Here is a 20,587-nt window from a genome sequence, read left to right as displayed (position 1 = left end):
ACTTCTTTACTGTCTGAGCCCCCAAGGTTTAGAATAGACTGCCACTGGAGGTGGTTCAGGCACCTACTTTGAATGCCTTCAAGAGACATTTGGATGTTTATCTTGCTGGGATCCTATGATCTCTGCTGACTTCCTTCCCCTGGGGTAGGGGGCTGGACTTGATGATCTTCCAAGGTCCCTTTCAGCCCTAATGTCTATGAGTCTATCCTGCAGTGTGTCATTGACTAAGCTCCTGAGCACACTGAAGTTAGCTTTCCTAAATCAAGCACTTCCACCCTACTAGTTATCTTTCCCGTCCTATGCCATATGGTAAATTCGATTGACTGGTGGTCACTGTCCCCAGCGTGACCACGAATCTGCAGCTCCCCTACCAGGTCACACCCCATAGCCAACACCAAGTCCAGTAAGGCATTCCCCCTAGTGGGACCATATACCTCCTGCTTTAGGTGAAGGTCCTGTATGCAGGTTAAAGGTCCTGTACACAGGTTGGATCTGGAAGGAAGGAAGGAAGGGTAAGTACTTGTAGGTGTGGATCCCAGCACATGGCTCTCCCTCTCATTCTAGCTGGGCATGACCCCTGCTCCAGGGTTATAGGGCTTCACTGGTCAGGCTGCCCCCATGATCTTGAACTTTCCAGGGGTTTCCAACAGATGCCCCATTATGCTGGCATCACTCTGTACCTGGCCAGAAATTTCCAGTGCCCGATAGATGCCCTATAGATGAAACACCATGGCAGCTGGCCACACCCCACCTGCTCCTGAAGTTTCAGAGGCATCTGCTTAGATGCTCAGTGTTCTCCCCTTCCCCTGGCTCTAGTACTGTGGGACTCTGTAGCTGCAGGACAAAAAACCCTTGCAACACCCCAGGTGCACATGGACTGCGTACCTGCCAGCAGTGGCAAAGCTGTGTTAGGTCATAGGGTCACCTCTGTGCACATCCAGTCCCAATGTTCTACTCCCCACCACTTCTGCCTGCTCTGGCTCCTGCTCAAGAGGGGTGGATATCTATGCTGACATCTGGGTCCCAGGGTGCCTGGTTCTGGGATCTGAGATGTGGTATGCGGGTGCCAGTTTTGGGGTCCAAGGGGCTGTGCCCAAGTGTGGTGGGGAAGGGTCCCTGGCTGGGTATGCAGGTGCCAGGGTTGGGGTCTGCGGGCCTGTGCCTAAACATGGGAGTTCTCCTGGACTTAGTGTTTGGTTCTGCATGTACATTGCGGGATGCTTTGTGGTGTGGTGTTGGGGTGTGGGGGCATGGCTTGGGGACTTGGGTGCCACTCATGCTGGAAACATAGATGCCTTGCTGCCCCCTGCTGCCTACCTATGGCTGACAGACAGCAGGAGGCAGGGCTGGGGAGAGGGGCTATATGACCCAGGGGCGGAGCCTGCTGGGAGCTCTGCTGAAGCTGAGCACTGGGCCAAGTGCTAGTGTGTCTCCTCATGATGGAGGGATGGAGAGGCTACAAAGCAGGCTGGGATGCTGAAGGACAGCAATCTAACTTGAACTGACAGGGAAACAGTACAGAAGTTAGATACATTGGTCTAACCTAAGTTGTTCTCAGTCAAGCGTACCTTGCACCAGGTGCATCTTAGATCACTTGCACCATTTTTAGACCAGTGTATGGGTGCCAAACTTCTATACAGTTATGAGCTTAGATTAATCTATGTTCACTTAGACCAGTCCAAGTGTAATGTCCATCTGTGTCCTCTTCTACATACTTCCTATGTGACCTTCAGTCAGTCTGTTAGCACACCGAGTTCCCCATCTGTAAAAGAGGACCCCCCACTACCTATAGCACACTGCTGCATGTAAAACAGTAGACCTTGTGAGGTATTCATATACTATTTATATAGAATCATAGCTATCAGATGGGATTGGATGTATTCAGTGTAATCTGTAAGATATATGTAAAAGAGAAACATTTAGGAAACAAACTGAAAAAAGATGAACCAAACTAGGGAGACTCAGGTTGGGAGGACCACTTTTCTGTCTTGGGGTTTGACCTTGTTCCCTTTGAAGTCAAGGGCAAAGCAGTGCAGCGAGGCAAGGACTCAGTTCTTGTTGCATGCTGAGAACTTTCAACTTCTACTGCAGTCAAAATTGCTGAGAAGACTCAGTTCCTCACCAGACTGATGTTGGAAAGAAATTAAAAAGTGATAAAACTCTAGTGGGAGAAAGACCAACTAAGACAGGGAATCTGACACCAACTTTGACATCACTGACCAGTGTATTTGAAGTGTAGTAGGAAAGCATAACTTCATCCATGTGGATTACTAGTTTGTGTCAGGTTTATACAGTGTTCAGTATCAAAGTGACAGAGAGAAGGGTGGAGTAATCAGAGAGACTAGGTGAAAAGTAAAAATATTTGGATATAAATAATGAAGAGGTCTTTCTCTTAGCAGTTTAAAGTGGCTCACAAATAGATGACAGGTGCATACAGAATATAACTTGTTAGGTATTAGGCTTAGGATTAGAGGGAATTTGTCACATGATCCCCTGGCAGTGATTATAATCCTCATGTTAAACCTCAGAAAAATTACACTGATGATGGAGTGAGGCGGCAGTCACAGTGACAATATAGAACTAGTCTGGATCTGGGGAGAACAATGACTAGTGTGAGAGAAATCAGAATCAAATACTTTTACCATTGGACTAATTCAAATAACCCACCACAACCAACACCACCCTTGAACAGAGCACCCAGACAGAACGGAGCATTTCTCTTGTAGAATGCTTTCCTTGACGGTGGGCATTTTGTGTAAAGCCTGTAACAAGGCAAAAGAACACAAAGGCCTGGAGCAGGGCTACAACCACATGAACTCCAAAAGGCAGCTCAGGCACAAGGGGGCTCTTTACTGGAGCTGGTTGGAAGTGTTTTGATTTTCCTCAAAATCTGTTTTTAATGAAAACTGATGCTTTTGAAATCAAAACATTTTGAAAAGTGCACGTTTCAACAGTTTTGCTTTGACAATGTCAAAAAGTCCCAGCTTGACATGTTTCATTTCAAAGCAAAACCCAGTGCTTTTTTATATCAAAATAACTTTATTTTTTTAAAGATGTAAATTTGAATGAAATGCTTCAATTTTCTCTCAACAAAATACTTTGATGGGCCTGAAATACATTTTTTAATATCTTCTTTCATGGGAAATTTTGATTTTCTTTCCTTCTGTTTCACAATGGAAAACAATTAGGTAACTGTAGAATTTCCCATGAAATGAATAATCCCATCCAGCTCTGCTTTCTACTGTTTGTGTGAAGCAGACTGTCAGATGAACACCTCTGCTCTACGTGTCGGGTACATTTCTTCAGATTGCTTTCTTTAATATGAATGCATAGCAGAATGTACATAAAAAACTACCCAAGGCCCGGTACAACAAAATATTGCACAGTATCCCTCACTTTGGCAATCACTTGCAGTCAAGGATGACTGTCTCCCATGAAAGTCTTATCTGTGGGTCCAAAGATAGCTGACGAGACCTATCCAGGATTGACAAACTCTGTGCAACTCAGGCATGTGTTTCTATGTGGGGTGTGTGGCTCCAGATGGTTGATTCAGTCTGTGATGTGCTGTACCTGCTACTCCTAGCTTTTCTGTCTCCTGTTGTCGTTGTAAGGTTTCATAGTACTCTTCCTCCATTTGGGGCGGTACTGGGTAACAGTGTCTCATGAGTTGATGTCGATGTTGCATTTTTTCAAGTTGGCCTTGAGGATGTCCTTGAAGTGCTTTCTCTGCCCTCCTCTTCAGAGAACACCTTGACTGAGCATAAATCTTGATGGGAGAATAAACCTTGCTTTGGGAATCTGGAATCAGACATCCAGATGATGTGGCTGGCCCAGTAAAATTGATGTCAGATGATCATCTCTTCAATGCTTGTGGTGTTTGCTAGTGAGAGGACACTAATGTTGGTGCATCTACTCACTGGATTCAAAGGAGTTTCTGCAGGCAACGCTGATGGTACTTCTCCAATGACTTGAAGTGTCTCCTGTATGTTGTCCGCATCTCACCTCTGTACAGTAAGGGAGGGTTCATGACTGCTCGATAAATCATGAGCTCAGTTTTGGATCTGATGTGGTCTTTGAACACCCATTTCCTCAGGCAGATGTATAGACATGTGGCTTAATAAATTACAGGAAGATACTCAGCTGTTACATTTAGGAGAGTGGCATTAGACATTATAGAAGAAGTAGCTAGATGTAAATGCAAGATTGGGGCATCTCATTCCTTTTTCCTTGGTTCCTTATTTTTGGGGGTTTAGTGTAATCTATTTTACCTAACTAATTTTTATCTAAGTTCTGTTCGTGCCATAGCCTTCTGCAAAGAGTAAATTTCACCTTCTGTAAATACTTCCAGTCTTTGCTGATGCTTAATTAAAAACAAGTAGTAGGCAGAAATAGATGTATCACTCTGAGTGGCTCTGCTGCTTTGAGTTTACTAAAGCTTTGGCCTGTGCTTTTGATGGTTGTTTGGGCAATTCCAAGGAAGCTTTTTGTGAAGACAAAAACTTTTAAACACTATAATGGGGTGAAACAATCCAAATTGTGTGAGAGCTTTGCCAATCAAATGCGGTATACAAAAAGACCAGACCAAATTCTGGATGTACAGTGAAACATGACTGAAGTTATTCTAGCCACATGCTTGTAGAGGAGGTCAGAATTTAGCCTATTACATTAAAATATCTCCTGAAATTACAGTATGAAATATAGTTCTTCCTTCTTGCTTTGCCAAAGAAATGTATCATAAATAGGAAAGCTGGAGAAAACGAACATAATTATAGAAAATTATGGTTGGAAGAGACCTCAGGAGGTCAGCTAGTTCAGGGGTTCCCAACATTTTTATGCTGAGGACCTGCAAATTGTGGACCAGAAGTGACCACGGACTGGCAAACTGCAGACCTGCTGTGACTGGCATACTGTGGGCAGGTTCTTTTTTATACTTGTAACAGGGGGCTTTCCTGGGGCCAGTCTGCCATTGGCCTGCCCACCTGTTTATGGGTCAACTGTCTGCCTCCTTGCCTGCTACGCTTTGATGATACATAATTATGGTGTTAATTAGATGGGAGGCTGCTCATTCTTGCCCTGATGTGAGGGGGGCACTATCTACAGCTCCATTCCTCCCCTACACACAGCCCAAGCCTCGCAGACGGCATCCAGGTGACATAATGCTCCTGGCCTACAGCTGGACCAAGCTTAGCCCTCGTTGTCAGGCCTCAGACACACGCATTCATGCTGCTCTCCTCTCACTAGGGCCTCTCACACTCCACCCCCTCTCACAGGGTCTCTTTCATGCATCGACAACTTGTACTACCTTGCTCCCCCTCAGAGCAGGCCCCTTTGGCCATAGGCTTTATCTAGTGCATACCTTGGGTGGCAGATATACCATCTTTTGGGCCTCTCCCGCGACTCTCACTAGGGTAGTGACCAGCCAATTAACCAACTGGAGCCAAGCTTGACCTGGCCTCTCCTGGGGCAACTCTATACAAACTCACACACATATATACCAGGCTCCTCATCTCCATCCCCTCACATTGGGGCCACGAGGCTTCCCTTCTCAGTGGGGGCTCAGGTGGCTGTAGCCATGCCTGGCTCCCTTGTACCCACAGTATTGTGGGAGTGAGGGGTTAAGGCACCCCAACCCACCTTTCACCAGGGTGGTAACTGGCCTGGCATTTCCTTGGGGCTCCCACACCACTAGGAGCCCCACCAAGCCACCCATCCCCAGCAGGGTGCAGTTTTAGGTCATGCCCAGAACCAGGAGCCTCCAAACTATCCCCTTAAGCTCCTGCCCTTACCTCCAAGATGTTGCATTCAGTCTTGCAGCCAGGCAATGTTTCTGCCTGGCCTGCCAGCAGTGAACTCCTCTGTTTATATAGGCGGCCAGAGTTCTAAAATGGCCACCGTAACCAAGCACCTGCTGACTGTTTGGCCAGCCTTTAAAGTGGCAGGCACCAACAGTGCCCTGCCACAATACTCAGTATAAAAAAAAGTTGCCTGCCAGTCTGCAGTATGCTGGTCACTTCCAGTGTGCAGTTTGCCGGTCTGTGTTTTGCTGATCTATGGTCACTTTCAGTCTGGCAGCCAACCCTTCATGGCCTGGTACCAGGCTATGGCCCAGGGGTTGGGAACCCCATATCTAGTCCAACCCCCTGCTCAAAGCAGAACCTGATCATCAAACTAGATCATCCCAGCCAGGGCTTTTTCTAGCCGAATCTTAAAAACCTCCAAGGATGGAGATTCCACAACATCTCTGGGTAATCTGTTCCAGTACTTTACTGCCCTCCTAGTGAGAAAGCTTTTTCTAATACCTAAGTGAAACTTCCCTTGCTGCAATTTGTGACCATATCTGCTTGTTCTGTCATCTGCCACTTCTGAGAACATCTAGCTTCATCCTCCTTAGAACCACCCTTCAGGTAGTTGGACTGCTATTAAATCCCATCTCAGTCTTCTCTTCTACAGACTAAATAAGCCCAGTTCCCTCAGCTTCAGAAGTCATATGCCCTAGTCCCCTAATCATTTTTATTGCCCTCCACTGGACTTTCTCCAGTTTGTCTACATCCTTTCTGTAGTGAGGGACCCAAAACTGGACACAGTACTCCAGATACGGCCTCACCAGTGCTGAAGAGAAGAGAAGAATCACTTCCCTCAATCCGCTGGCAATGCTTCTACTAATGCAGCCCAGTATGCCATTAGGCTTCTTCACAACAAGGGCACACTGTTGGCTCATAGTCAGCTTACTGTCTGCTATAAATCTTGGTCCTTTTCTGCAGAGCTGCTGCTTAGCCAGTCAGTCCCAAGCCTGTACCAGAGTACAGGATTGTTCCATCCTAAGTGCAGGACTTTACAATTGTCCTTTTTAAACCTCATGACAATTCATTTGGTCCAATCCTCCAATTTGTTGAGGTCTCTCTGAATGTTAACTCTACCTTCCAGCATATCTACTACTCCACCCACCTTGATGTCATCTGCAAACTTGCTGAGGGTGTGTTCCATCCCAACCTCCTGCTCGTTGGAGATATTGAACAAAACCAGCCCCAGGACTGACCCTTGGGGCACTCCACTTGATACCAGCTGCCAAATAGACATCAAACCATTGACTCCTACCCTCTAAGCCCAACAATAAAGTCAGCTTTATATTCACCTTACAGTCCCTTCTCATAACCTGTACTTCCTTAGTTTGCTTGCAAAAGTGGTGTGAGAGACTGTAACAAAAGTCCTGCTAAAGCCCAGGTATATCATGTCTACTGCTCTCCCTTCATCCACAGAGCCAGTTATGTTGTCATAGAAGGCTAACAGGTTGGTCAAGCATGGCTTGCCCTTGGTGAATCCATTCTGACTGTTCCTGATCACTTTTTTTCTCCTTGAAGTGCTTAGAAATTGATTCCTTGAGGGCCTGCTCCATGATCTTTCCAGGGACTGAGGTTCCCCAGGTACTCATTCTTCCCTTTCTTAAAGATGTGAAGTGACAGACAGAAGTGAGAATTTTCAGCCTATCTGGCCACAGAAAGCAGTTGATAGCCATGACCAAAACACAAATGCATGCCTTTAGACAGCTTTAAAAATGTCCAATCAGGTGAAAATCTCACCCTTCATTGCATGAAATATCAGATAAAGACATTTCAAAATGTAGCAGCTTTCATAACTTGTGTCTGGCAAGCTCCCAGCCTGTTGCTGTTTTCAAAATGGGAGGGAGGAAAGGGAGTGGAAATAGCTCAGTCTGAGGGTTTCCAGTACCCACTGGAGGGTGGGGTGGGTATATTGCGCCCCCCAACCTGGAATCCCCCCCTGTGTGAGGGGGGCTCCAATTCACCCACCCCACAGCTATATTCCCTTTCCCCTAGAGCCAACAGTGAACTTCTGTTTGGTCTGGGATAACACTGAAACTCAGAACACTTTTCAGAAATAACTCTGAGTTACAGTTGTGGGCTGCACTTCTGCCTGCATCCTATATTTGCTGTTTCCAAATAATCCAGAACCTCTCCCAATCACTATGAGTTTTCAAAGCTAATGGCCAGCGGCTCTGCAATCACATCAGCCAACTCCCTCAGCACTCCTGGATGCATCACATCTGGCTCCATTGACTTGTACATGCACATCTTTTCTAAATAGTCCCTAGCCTGTTCTTTTGCCATTGTCGGCTGCCCCAAATTGTGCTGCCAGGTGCAGTAGTCTGTGAGCTGATCTTGCCTGTGAAGACTGAGGCAAAGAAGGCATTGAGTATTTCATCCTTTTCCACATCATTTGTCACTAGGTTGCCTGCCCCATTCAGTAAGGGACCCACGCTTTTCCTGATTGTCCTGTTGTTACTAACATACTTGGAGAAACCCTTTTTATTACACTTTACATCCCTTGCTAGCAGCAACTCCAGCTGTACTTTGGACTTCCTGATTCCATCCCTAGATGCCCTTACTCTTATACTCCTCCCTAGTGATTTATCCAAAGTTTACTCTTCTTGTAAGCTTCCTTTTTTGTGTTTTAGGTCACTGAAGAATTCCCTGCTAAGCTAAGATGGTCATCTGCCTGTGTATCAGGTTTGTCAGTCTTCCTGCACATCAGGATGGTTTGCTCCTGTGCTCTCAGTAAAGTTCCTTTAAAATACAACCAGCTCTCCTGGTCTCCTTTCCCTATCAGCTGGTCTTTCAGGCCATCCTGGCCATCAGTTCCCTGAGTGAGTCAAAGTTTGCTTTTCAGAAATCCAGGTTCCTTACTCTGCCGCTCTCCTTCCTCAGTTTCCTCAGGAGGTTTCATATGTAAAGGTGAAAGCAGAATATTTAGACAATCAGACGATCCTAACAATTAGCTGACAATGAATCTACAACATTTGCAGCAGCCACAGAAACCACAAATATAGTATGGTGCACTGTTCTGTGCTGTGAGCAGCAGATCTGCACATAATCTGCAATGGACGTGTATTTGGTATGATGATATGGGCAAGGTTTATAACCAGTTTGCACAGATAGCAATGATTATGCAAGGTGTATGAAAGAGAAAATGATGCTTCCATGCCTTTCAACACTTTGAAGCCATGTTCACTCGATCTCTGACTAACCAATAAGTAACATATACTCTTCTTCATGTCACTATTTAATTTGGCACAGTGCACATTTTTGCATGTCCCATGGGCTAATGTAACCAACACTGGGGAACACAGTTCTGGCACTCCACAGACCTCCACAACTGGAAGCAGTCTACACCACTTCTGGGTCCATTAATTCACTCTGTTAAGGAATGGGGCACATTTGCCTGAGTGTGGTGTCACATGTATACTGCTATATTGCTTCTGGCTCGAGAAGGCAGTGGAGGAAGCTGCTTTCATATGGCCCAGACAGTTCTGTACTTCATCCTTTTAGGAGATGCAGCAGGAGGCTATTTAGTACTGTATGACTATTCACCAGGGAGGGGGAGTATTTTTTTTCACATTTCGGACAAAAGCCCTGTTTTGGGGATTCTTTGGGAGTACCAGGACATAGACCCAGACAGTATCAGAAAAAAGATCAGGATGGTGGGTCACTGTACCACAAGCTAAATTCAGCTTTCATTCACACCACAGTGACATCAGTGAATTCATTAGAAATTCTCCAGAACTACCACGAGGGTCCTGAGAGCAGGAACTGGCAGCTACCTTTGTTTAAATAAACAAAACCCAAAATAACTCTGCCCAAATTCCTGGGGCTTCACTGCAGTTCCTTCTGGATAGTTGAATGCTAGCTTCTCCTGTGTTTCATGCCATGCAGGTTGACCATTTGATTTGGAAAGACTGACAGCAGGAAGTTGAGAATGGGGAGTTAACTGCACCCCAAAGTTAGACACACAAACTCCACTCTACCAGTGACAGGGGAAGACTTCCCAGAGCCTCTTTGTAGCACCATACTATCAAACTGGTTAGGCTGGGCCTATTTGTAGCTTCCCTCCACCTCAAACAGCTACATACTGCCAGAATCATTCTTTCAGGAAAGAATACATTTTCTTGCTTGAATTCAAATATACATCAAGATACATAAAAGATACATCAAGTCTCAAGCTGAAGCAAGGGAAGTTTAAGTTGAATATTAAGAAAAACTTTCTCACTAGAAGAATGGTGAAGCACTGGAACGGGTTTCCTAGAGAGATGGTGGAATCTCCATCCTTGGAGGTTTTTAAGGCCTGGCTCAATGAAGCCCTGGCTGGGATGACCTAGTTGGGGCTGGTCCTGCTTTGAGCAGGGGGTTGGACTAGATGAGTTTCTGAGATCCCTTCCAACCCTAATTTTCTATGATTCTCTGATTTTTGTCTCTGAAACAGACCAAACTCTAGCACCTGGCAGGGCTTTAAAAAGTCTTCCCCAAGGTGAATATTCTTTACTTGGCCAGGTCTTTATCTCTCCCCCTCTCTTTAAATGACATGATGCTATAGCAGCATATCACTCAGTGGGTTATAGTCATCCTTGGCATAAGTTTGGGTAAAAGTAAAGAAACAATGTGTAGATACAGGATGTGAAAGGAGACTTTTCTCAGCCATGAAAACACACTTACCTAATGGACAACCCATGCTGCCTGCTTGTGTGAATCAGGCAGGGTTCTCACTGGATCACATAACCAGGATCAAAAAGATCTAAGGGACAAGAAAGTGTTTGCTCTGTCTTATTTGGCCACAGGCACATGCCAACTTAGGGTCTGACAGCCATGAAAACTGCAGCAATTCAGTACCATTGCCACAAACACTTACACCATTCTTGCAGGAACACAAACAAATATTTGCCTTATACCTGTTGTCTGCCCTCATGGCATAGAGAGCAACGCCTGCCACTGGCATGCAAATTTCAGTGCACTACTGGGTGGAGCAGCACTCATTCTGAGTCAGCAGGTCTGTCAAAAGGAAGTGGGGACTGCAGCATGACACTAGGAACATGGATGGCTGTACTCTTTCTGTAGCAGAGAACAGGAGGCTGGAATTCATGCCTAGAGTCCTTACCCTCTACACAGGCTGAGTGACCTGGGTGCAGACCTTTGGTGTGGGCATGGATGAAATAGCAGGGGTACGCTTTTGCTCCCCCAGGCTCCCAGAGCCTGGTTCAGTGTATTATTCTGTGTATTTCTATGCATCACTCTGATTTATGCCAGCAAGTAATGACCTTCTAGGTCCATTTTTTCTAGCTGGGGATAAATGGAGATCAACTGCTCTGTGACCAGGCTTCCTGCTTTTACAAGATTTCCTATGCCACAATTGCCAGGAAGGCAGACAAGAGGCATAACAATGTAGCCAGGCACCTGGTGCAGCTGCAATGTGGGGGATTTCCAGCTGCTGCTGTGCTGCTGGATTTCCACTTCTGTAAGCTTCCTTTTTTGTATTTTAGCTCAACCTTGTGTTTTAGCTCAACCTTTAGCTTCAACTTTTTAGACATGATTGTGAGGCTATGGTAGCAGCCATTTTTTCCCACCCCCATCGTGCCTGCAGCAGCTGCCCCAGATGCTCTGTCCTAGTTATGTCTCTGAAGAGGAACATGGTTAGGACTGCACCTGTAGGGATTCTCTGCTGCTGAGTAAATTCTCATATATTCAGCTATGGCAGTATTACAGTCTCTTTGCACCACTCCAATAGTGCAAAGGGGCCTCTGAGGCTGAATTGCTTGCCCTAAGCATAGGCAGACCTGTCTGTCAAATATTAAAATATTTTTCCCAAAGTTGTTTTCATTTAGAGAGGCATGATATCTGCTCAGTAATCAGCATCGAAACCAAACCCCGCCCTCCATACTTGTGACTGCTGATTTCTACACTGTAGCTTCTATAATGAACATCTTTTCCATCAGTCCGTAATATTCTAATTTTCTCTGAGCTGGATTTTGGCATCTTTGCCTAAGATGAAGACTGATTTGGCCAGGGGATGTATTATCCCATGAGCCCACACTATTCCCAGGAGAAATCTAGGGAGTGTCAAGAAAAGTGCAGTGAACAATGATTTATCATATGAAGTTAGTTTTCCAGTATCATGGTTGGAAAACCTTTGTTGCCCCATAAGTACTGTTAACATACCCACACCTTTGCCTTGGGGATAATTGGAACAATTATATTTCTTGCCTCTTCCTGTTAATCCAAAGGTTGACTCAACAGTTCCTGCCCCTGCAAAATTAAAAACAAACCCAGCCTCCCCCCACCACACACACCTTGTTTGTTCTTCACATCCATTTAGTGAGACTGTGCTCAGAAGAGGGAATGCCACTCTACTCAAGCAATCAGACAGTCCAAGGTCTAGTCATCAGCAGTGCCCAGTACAATGTGATGTGTCTGCAGCAGTAAGTTGTGTGATAAGAGGTCAACTAAGCATGAATTTGCAGGTATTTCTATATATTAGCAGTAAAAGAGGAGAGACACATTCTCCTGTGAAATTCAATAGTTTAAAGCCAAAGTAAATCAACTGATTTCAGTTGTACTACTTTGCATTTACAACAGGATAAGGGAGACCAGATTTTGGCCCTTATTTCTTATTTACACAAGTTGACCTGAGCGCAAAAATGGTATTTCTTTCCAAGCAATCTGCAATGATCAAAGAATGTGATGCCTGACAATCAGGTGAGATCCTATAATGCTCTGAGGCACTGGATCTGATTCTGTGCCTCTTGCAAGTTGCACTGTCACCCTTACCTACCTCAAGAGACTTTATATCCTTGCCATTCCAATCTGATAGTGTCTTACATTTGACTTGCTGAAGGTAGAGATGACTATACAAGGTGCAAGGCCATAGAGAATAAGGCTCAGATCCTAAGACAGTAGACACTCTAGTTCCCTGTGCTCGTACCCACATAGCTTTTTCTACCCTGACCACAAGGATTGAATTGTAAATGTAAAAAGACAAGCTGCTTTCGTTGCACTGAGAAAACTGAGAGCTTCAGCTGATGGGGACTTCAGGATGGGCAAAATGATTTCTTTACTTAAGGTTGGATTCTCAGCTCATGCAAACTGCCCCAGAGCTACTGAAGTCAGTGGAGAGACAAGCTGATACCATCCAAGGAACTGAACTATAGGTCCATCGGCAGATCTAGGATTTTGAAAAGGGCAGGGCAGATGATGTGGCACATCACCGCATATAACACACCACACATTTTTTTCTCTAGTTAAAAAGAAACTAAAAGCTTCACTAGTAAGTAGTTGCATAGAGCTATATTATTCAATTTGAGATTGGCACAACCCCCCCCCCCCAAAAACCCTTTATTGGAATGTGCATTAATTTGCTATATCGTATATTGTATATAAAAACACAAACAGAGGGAAAATAATCTAAAGATGTTGTTTTATTAGTCCTAGAATAATTATAGTTACATTTATGTTTCTTTTTTCAGATCCATAAAACAAAGTCAAGCCTTTTTGAGCATCTGGATAGTGTCTCCAATGCTTCATTAAAAGCGATTTCCACACCTGAGTTAATGTTTTTTGGCTAGAGTTAAAAAGCAGTCTTCAGGGCTGTTAAATTAGAGCTGCATTACTATAAGCATCTAAGAGATAGCAGCAGCATCGGAGAGGTCAGGATAGCTGGAGTAGTGGAACCATCACATATGATTTAAAAGGGAAGAGAGTGGTTAACATCTGTAGAATGAAGAGTTTAGAAGGAATCAAGCCAGTTATAGGAGCCATTTAGTCAACTGACTCTTTCACTGATGCCTGAATAGAAATGCTGCTGCCATTGCTAGTGGTTGGCTTTAAACTTTGGATGGACCAAGAATCAAACTGAGATGCAAGTGCACCCCCCAATCCAGCCCTGTATAGGTCCACCAAAATATCATATAGGGCAGTGGTACCCAATCTTCTGACCCTAAGGGCTGAATTAGTGGTACAGTGCTGGTCTGCAGGCCAGAACCTGTACAGTGTTAGCCTGCGCGTGCACCACATGCTAGATGCACCCACATGCTGACTCCTCATGCCGAGATCTGGTCATGGAGTGATCCTGTGCACCAGCATGGTCATGGAGTGATCCTGTGCACCAGCCTCACCATGTCCCAGGTTGATCTAACACACAGGACTATGCTGTTCAGCCTGCAGAGCTCCCTATAGGCCCATAAATTTGTCAGTAGGGGAGCAGCAATTAACACTGCCATCAATCCCCCATCACCAAATTTCTGAACCTGTAGGAAGCCCTGTGGCTGGATGATGCAACTCCATACATGTTAGAGGAGGAGAGGGGGACTGACTGCCTACCTCAGAAGCTTTGGGTGCTGGCTGCAGCCAAGGCTGGGGATTTTGACTGAGCTGTGCCAATGCTCCTGCTGGGAATAAAACCTGGAGGTTTGTGATTAGAGGGTCTTGCTCCTCCACTTTGGGTCAGATGGATTACCACATTTGGGATCTGGAATGAAGCATACCTCAAGGTTAGACTGGTACATACAGTTTGGTTGGGGAGGAGGGGTTCCCTTCCTCTGTAGTGGTGGGCTTGGCCTTCTTCCTTAGATCTTTCAAGCATATTTTAACAATCCTTACAGCAGCAGGACATTGGCCACCACTGTTCCCCTGCTCTAGCCATGGAAAGATAGGGTGCTTGTCACAAGCACCAGCCCCACCAGTGCTGGGAAGTGATTCTCCCTAGTGGCTACTCTGTCTGTGACTCTGCTTGCCCTCTAAGGCTCTTCTTTTACTCGCCTGCTACGCTTTGATGTAACGTGTACTTATGAAAAGGCAGGCTGCCCCAGGGATTCCGGCCAAGTCTTGTACTAATTAGCACAGTTGTCACTACTTGTTGCACCTTAAGGGCTGATTAAATGGCCTCCTCTTCACCCTTTTTAGCCATGCCAAAGCCTTGCAGGTGTTACCAATCCACCAATTATCACCAATCACCAGCCCCGCTCTGGGCTGCAGGCTTCCTGGCCCTTCCTGTTCTTTTCCTTACTGGGCTATGGGTTCCCTGGCCCTGTCTTCTCTCTTAACAGCCTCTCCAGTCTTAATTCCAAAAACTCTGTGCTAGCTCAGCCATAAGGCTGTAAACCCATTGCACCCTACCCTATGGGTGTATACCCACAGGCATCCATGGTGAAAGCCTGGAGTCCCTTTCCTTGAAGCCTGCTCTGGAGCTCTTACTATGTTTAGGGACCACTGTAATTCAGGCTGTGGTGGGGGGAAAAGCAGGTACCCTGCAGGCTTGCTAGAGCCAATTTCAGGCATTTTTCAGGTACCCTGCAGGCTTTCCCATGCCTCTGATTTGCTGAGGAAGTCCACCATGGGGCTGATTACCATTGAACAGCAGCACATAAACTGTTCTTCAGCTGTTTTAAGAAAGTAAAGCTTACTACTTATTTAGCACAGCCACTTTTACATAAAGTTCACCACTTAGAATTCTTAATGAAACCATAATAAATAGACTTTATTAAACAACAACTTTTATTGAGTGCTAACTTTTAAGGAACGCTGACCCTCAGGCAAAGTCCACTGCTGCAAAATCCATATTAACAACTGAGAGTGATCATGGAGAAGCCACTGAGATTTCCTGGACTCACAGATTGTCTTTGTGGAATGAACACTTGGCCAGAGATAGAGATAGTGCGCTCCCCATCCACCAAATTCATGGCGACTGTGAGGCACTGTTTTGCCAGAGTGTATGGGTGCTTATATATTACAATGCATTGAAGCAGACTTGATTAATCGAGTCTGCTGGAGCATGGTAATTACCACGTTCCAGCCAGCCTCTGTCTCATGTGTCAGCGTCCCTGTGCTTCAAAATGACCATGCGAATGCCTTCAATCCTTTGTTGAACAAGCTTTAGATAAAGCACCTCAGCCACCATTTTGAAGCATGGAGACACTGATACTTATGAAGAGAGCCTGAGGGAACTGGGCTTATTGAGCTCATGTACACACCACAGTTTTTGTCTTTTCATGTGCTGTAACTGCCTGTCTGTTTTCATGAGCAGGATTTCCCAACCCTCTAAAAGTCTTTCTTGTGCATTAAACTAAAATTCCTCGGACATAGTTTAGTTTGGCTTGCCGGGAATTAAAGCATCATGTCCATCGATTCATTGTGTGCAAATACAAAGGCACTCAAAAATGCATAATAAGCTGCCTTGTCCACCAGATGGGGCTGCGACATTTTTGTAGTTCACCCCTTTGAATTATTTTCCCTTTTGAATTACTTCCGTTTTTGTTTTTTTTTTCTTGTATGGTTTACCATCTCCCTGCTTCCATAGCTGCGTGGCAGGACATGGGCACAGGGTGGGTGGAAGGCCCCAGGCTGGCTTGGGGGGGCAGCACTGGACTGTCCCACTCTCCTGAGACACCAGCCAGGGACCTAACTTAATTCATGTGAAAACCTAGTGCGTGTAAACACAGATGCAACACTTCAAGGCTTAATTCATCTGAAAACCTAGTGCATGTAACTAAGATGCAACTCTCTAAAATAAACAAGTTAAGATTTTATAAACCTATTTAATTTAATGAGGATTAAAACCCATGGTGTGTACAGGCACCCATTTAGTCTAGAGAAGAGAAGACTGAGAAGGGATTTAATAGCAGACTTCAACTACCTGAAGGGGGGTTCAAAAGAAAATGGAGATAGACTGTTCTCAGTGGTGGCAGATGATGGAAGCATTTTCTCACTAGGAGGGTGGTGAAGCACTGGAACAGGTTACTCAGAGAGGTGGTAGAATCTCCACCCTTGGGGGTTTTTAGGACCTGGCTAGACAAAGCTTTGTCTGGGATGATCTAGGTAGGGATGGTCCTGCTTTGGACAGGGAGTTGGACTACATGACTCCCTGAGGTCCCTTCCAACCCTAATTTTCTATGATTCTATGATGTTGATACATGAGACACTCGGCCCTTTAATCAGAGCAGCTCTAAGAGCCACTCTAATTAAAGTGCACACCACCCCCTCCTAGAACATATGTAAAAACACCCAATAGTTCTGGGAACTGCTCCCTGATGGAGTCCCAGAATACAGTTACATTTACAGGCAGCTGGCTCTCTTTGACACTGCTTACGTAAGTGGGATATTCCTGCTTGTGCTGTTTCCCCAACCCATGAATAGACTTGAACAGCTGAGCAGCAAAGCTCAGCAGAGCCACCTGGTTCAGGTCAAAAATTCACACTGTGCTAAGCAACAAGGCAACCAGTTGCCTGAACCTTGGAGAATTTGAGGGATCATATTGGTAATATTGGTGCAGTTTAGCAGCTCCTGCCTAAAGCACCTCCCTCCTCCACTGGTTTTCTCATTGACAATTGGAAAGTTTGTGTGATGATGCCCTGGCTTCAACCCTGCTTAGTAAGTCCATCACTTTATTATGAGTCTGGTGAATGGAAGGCTGCCAGCCCTCAAACCTGGCAAGGAGCTCCATGATCTTCTTCAGGAGATCCTTTAGCTGAAGCATACACTGTATGCCCAGTGTGGTGTCCGGCTCTTTGGCCACAAACAGCTGGTAATACTAGATGTGTTCAGCATGGTACAGAACAGCGTTGGATCATGAATTCCAGTGGGTGAGCACAGCTGCTGGTGGCAGTGGAACAGTAGCACATGGTTCCTCACACTGATTGGCAATGGACTCCCTGTACTGGAGCTTATGGCCAGGACATTGTTTGAAGGCTTTCTTCAGGCAGGACACCTGGCTATCCACATCATGGAAAAGAGTGCACCAGATGTCACTCACCAATGACAGGATGTGTGTGCTGCAGGTGACATGTCCAGAGTTGGACATTGCTGAAAGCCTTATGCATGTACCTAGCATTGTTGGAAAGGAATACAGGGGTCTTGCTGAGGTCTAAGCTGTAGGTGAAAACAGCTTTAATGACTGCCTGTGCAACTGTTGGAAAATGGACAACCTTGAGGTGGACTGTCTCTGTCTGAAAAACAGGCAGGTCACTGCCTGTTCAGCTCCTACTGACAAATAAAATACGCAGCATATATAGTTGCCTTGACTACCTGTAGCTTCATCAGCCACAATGGAAATAAAGTCAGACTCTGCCAGTGCAGCTTTTGTGGACTGCACATGTGAAGCTATCACCTGTGGAAGATATTTTTCCCAAAACCTGTCAACTTTTGGAATACTTCCCCTATTCGGCACATTGTCCTGCAAGTACTGTCTCAGGATTGGGTGGTCAAGCTTTTGCATAAGGATATTTGCAGCTGTGAATGCCTTGACCAGAGCAAATGTAGACTCTCTCCTTGCCAAACTGCTTTCACTGGTCTTTTTGAACATTGAGAACATGGTGGTTTGTCACTTGCTCTGTGATGTAGCCTCCTAAGCAGACTTTCTCTTCTGGTGTACTTCTGATTCTGGTGATCAATGCTATTTTTTCGCACCAAATCTAGAGTCACATTACATGAGGAGCAGAAGACCTTGCCACCGTCTGCATGAAGAGTGCCTGCAGGAAACTGCTTCACTCGATCTGTGGCAGAAATTTTCTTTGCTACATGGGCTGTCCTCACACTGTTCTTGCTTGTCAGCTTGCACAGTGCAAAATGCTGAAATCATAGAATCATAGAAAATGAGGGTTGGAAGGGACCTCAGGAGGTCATCTAGTCCAACCCCCTGCTCAAAGCAGGACCAGCCCCAATTATATTAATCCAGCCAAGGCTTTGCTTAGCTGGCTGGATGTGGGGTGAGGCTAGGAGGGAGGGGTGGGAGGGTTCCCCCCTGCCAAGTGCCTGAACCCACAGGTGGGTGTGGGGCAAGGGCTTCTCCCAGCTTGGTGCAAAGTCTCCTGAGCCCTGCTTTGCTTCCCTGCCACATGGGAAAAGGGTGGGAATTTCCCCCTCCCCTTCCTGGTGCAGTGGAGCAGACTGGGGCTCAGAAGACCCGTGCTGGCACCAGCCCTCACAGCTGAGCATGGGGCATAGGGTGCCCTTGCCGCAGGGGCTTCCCCCCACCCAGTGCGGGTGTCCAAAGTCCCACTCTGCCCCACTGAGCAGAGAAGGGGAGAGAGAAATTCTCCTCCATTCTTGCATGGCAGTAAAACAAAGCGAGGCTCAGGAAAGCCGTGCCAGGTGGGGGGAAGCTTCTGCAGCGGGGGCATCCTGAGCCCCATACCCAGCTGTGGGAGCAGGCACCTGACTTGCCTATGCCAACAGCTCCTAGGGCAGGGGGTACTTACCTGCTCTGCTCTGAGCAGGGCTTTTAAACTCCCCACCAAAGCAAGGAAGTGAGCAATCTGATTGTATTAGGCTGCCCCTGGAAACATGTGGGGCTTCCACAGTGTTTCTGGGGCTCTGCTGCCTTTCTTCTCCACACTTCAGGTATGTTTTTAAAAACTTTTTCCGACTCCCTTTCTCTCCCCCATGGTTTCAGGTCATTTCTGGCCAAATCACAGTTTTCAGGACTTCCTAGGACATGCTAAATTGTGGGCTTTCCTCTGGAATCCCCAGAAGCCTAAATTACAGTGGTCCCTACCTATGTCAGCTGCCTGGTTCAGACTACCCACTCCAGCTCAGGACCTGGGCTTATATCCTCACTAGGCCTGGCCCCTTGCTGGCCCAGTGACTCCCCTGATAGCTGCCTGGGCTTTTCCAGAAGGCTTGCCTTCTCTTACAGTAACAGGTGTCCTAAGCACCCTGTTATAGTGCTATTTTTTGTGGTTGTGTGACAGGGTCATCTGTTTAGTTTTAGCAAAAGGTTATACAAGGATGTGTATGGGATAGTTAGGACAGGGATGAACCTGCCTTAGGCAGGGGATTGGACTAGATCAGCGTTTCTCATCCCATGGGTTCCGATCCAAAAGTGGGTTGCAAGAATATATGAAAGGGTTGTGAACAAGCTTTAAAAATGGATTCTCCTTTAAAGGAGAAAAAAGTGGGAAACTCTGGCTTTTGCTTTGCAGGCTGGCAGAGTTCCATGCTCAGCAGCCATGCAGATGCACACACACATCCCCAGTGCATGGGTAACAGAATCAAAAACTGTACATTGGTGCCAAAAATGCCATTTACAGAGCTGGAAAGTTTCCATTTAGGTCTATAAAGTAAGACAGAATTCTGCCCAGTCTGTTTGATATGGGGAACTCACCATGTGTATCTCTATCGCAATGCAATTCCCATGGTCTATGAGGAACTAGTCTGCTGCCTCTGCTTCATACTGAACTAAAAGCATCACGGTGGAAAATTCTGACCTAAGACCAATGTATACTTAAGAGTGGTGAGAAGACTGAGGCAGGGAACTGCATGGAGTTGTCTTGTTTTGTTTAGCAGGTTTTTAGTGCTAGTTCAAGTAATGACTCAGTGGTTTCTGGAACACTTTGGAAAGCCAGCATGTGCTTGCTTCCACTATCATGTGTTCCTAGCAAAGTGAACTGTAAACTCAGACTACCTACAACAAGGGAGGTACATTTTAGAGGGTGTGCTTAAGTTACTAGAGAATCTGGAGGGTTAGTACTGGTTTGGGGGTCAAGGACAGCGGACCTGTAAGGTCTTAGTCTCCTAAAGGGGCCTAAGAAAACTCATGGCGATTGGGACAGGTCCCAGACAATTGCAGAAGGGGGAAAAGGTCCATCTTTAAGGAAGGGAAGAAAGAGGATCTGAGGACCTACAGACTAGTCAGCTTCGCCTCAGTCCCTGGAAAGGTCATGAAGTAAGTCCTCCAGGAATCCATTCTTAAGTACTTTGAGGAGAAGAAGATGATTGGGAACAGTCAGTCTAAGGAATCTTATACCAACACAGCTACA

This window comes from Gavialis gangeticus, unplaced genomic scaffold (genome assembly GCF_001723915.1).
Source record: "Gavialis gangeticus isolate Ggan-Ray unplaced genomic scaffold, GavGan_comp1, whole genome shotgun sequence".
NCBI lineage: Eukaryota > Metazoa > Chordata > Crocodylia > Gavialidae > Gavialis > Gavialis gangeticus.
Note: the sequence above shows the minus strand (reverse complement) of the source record.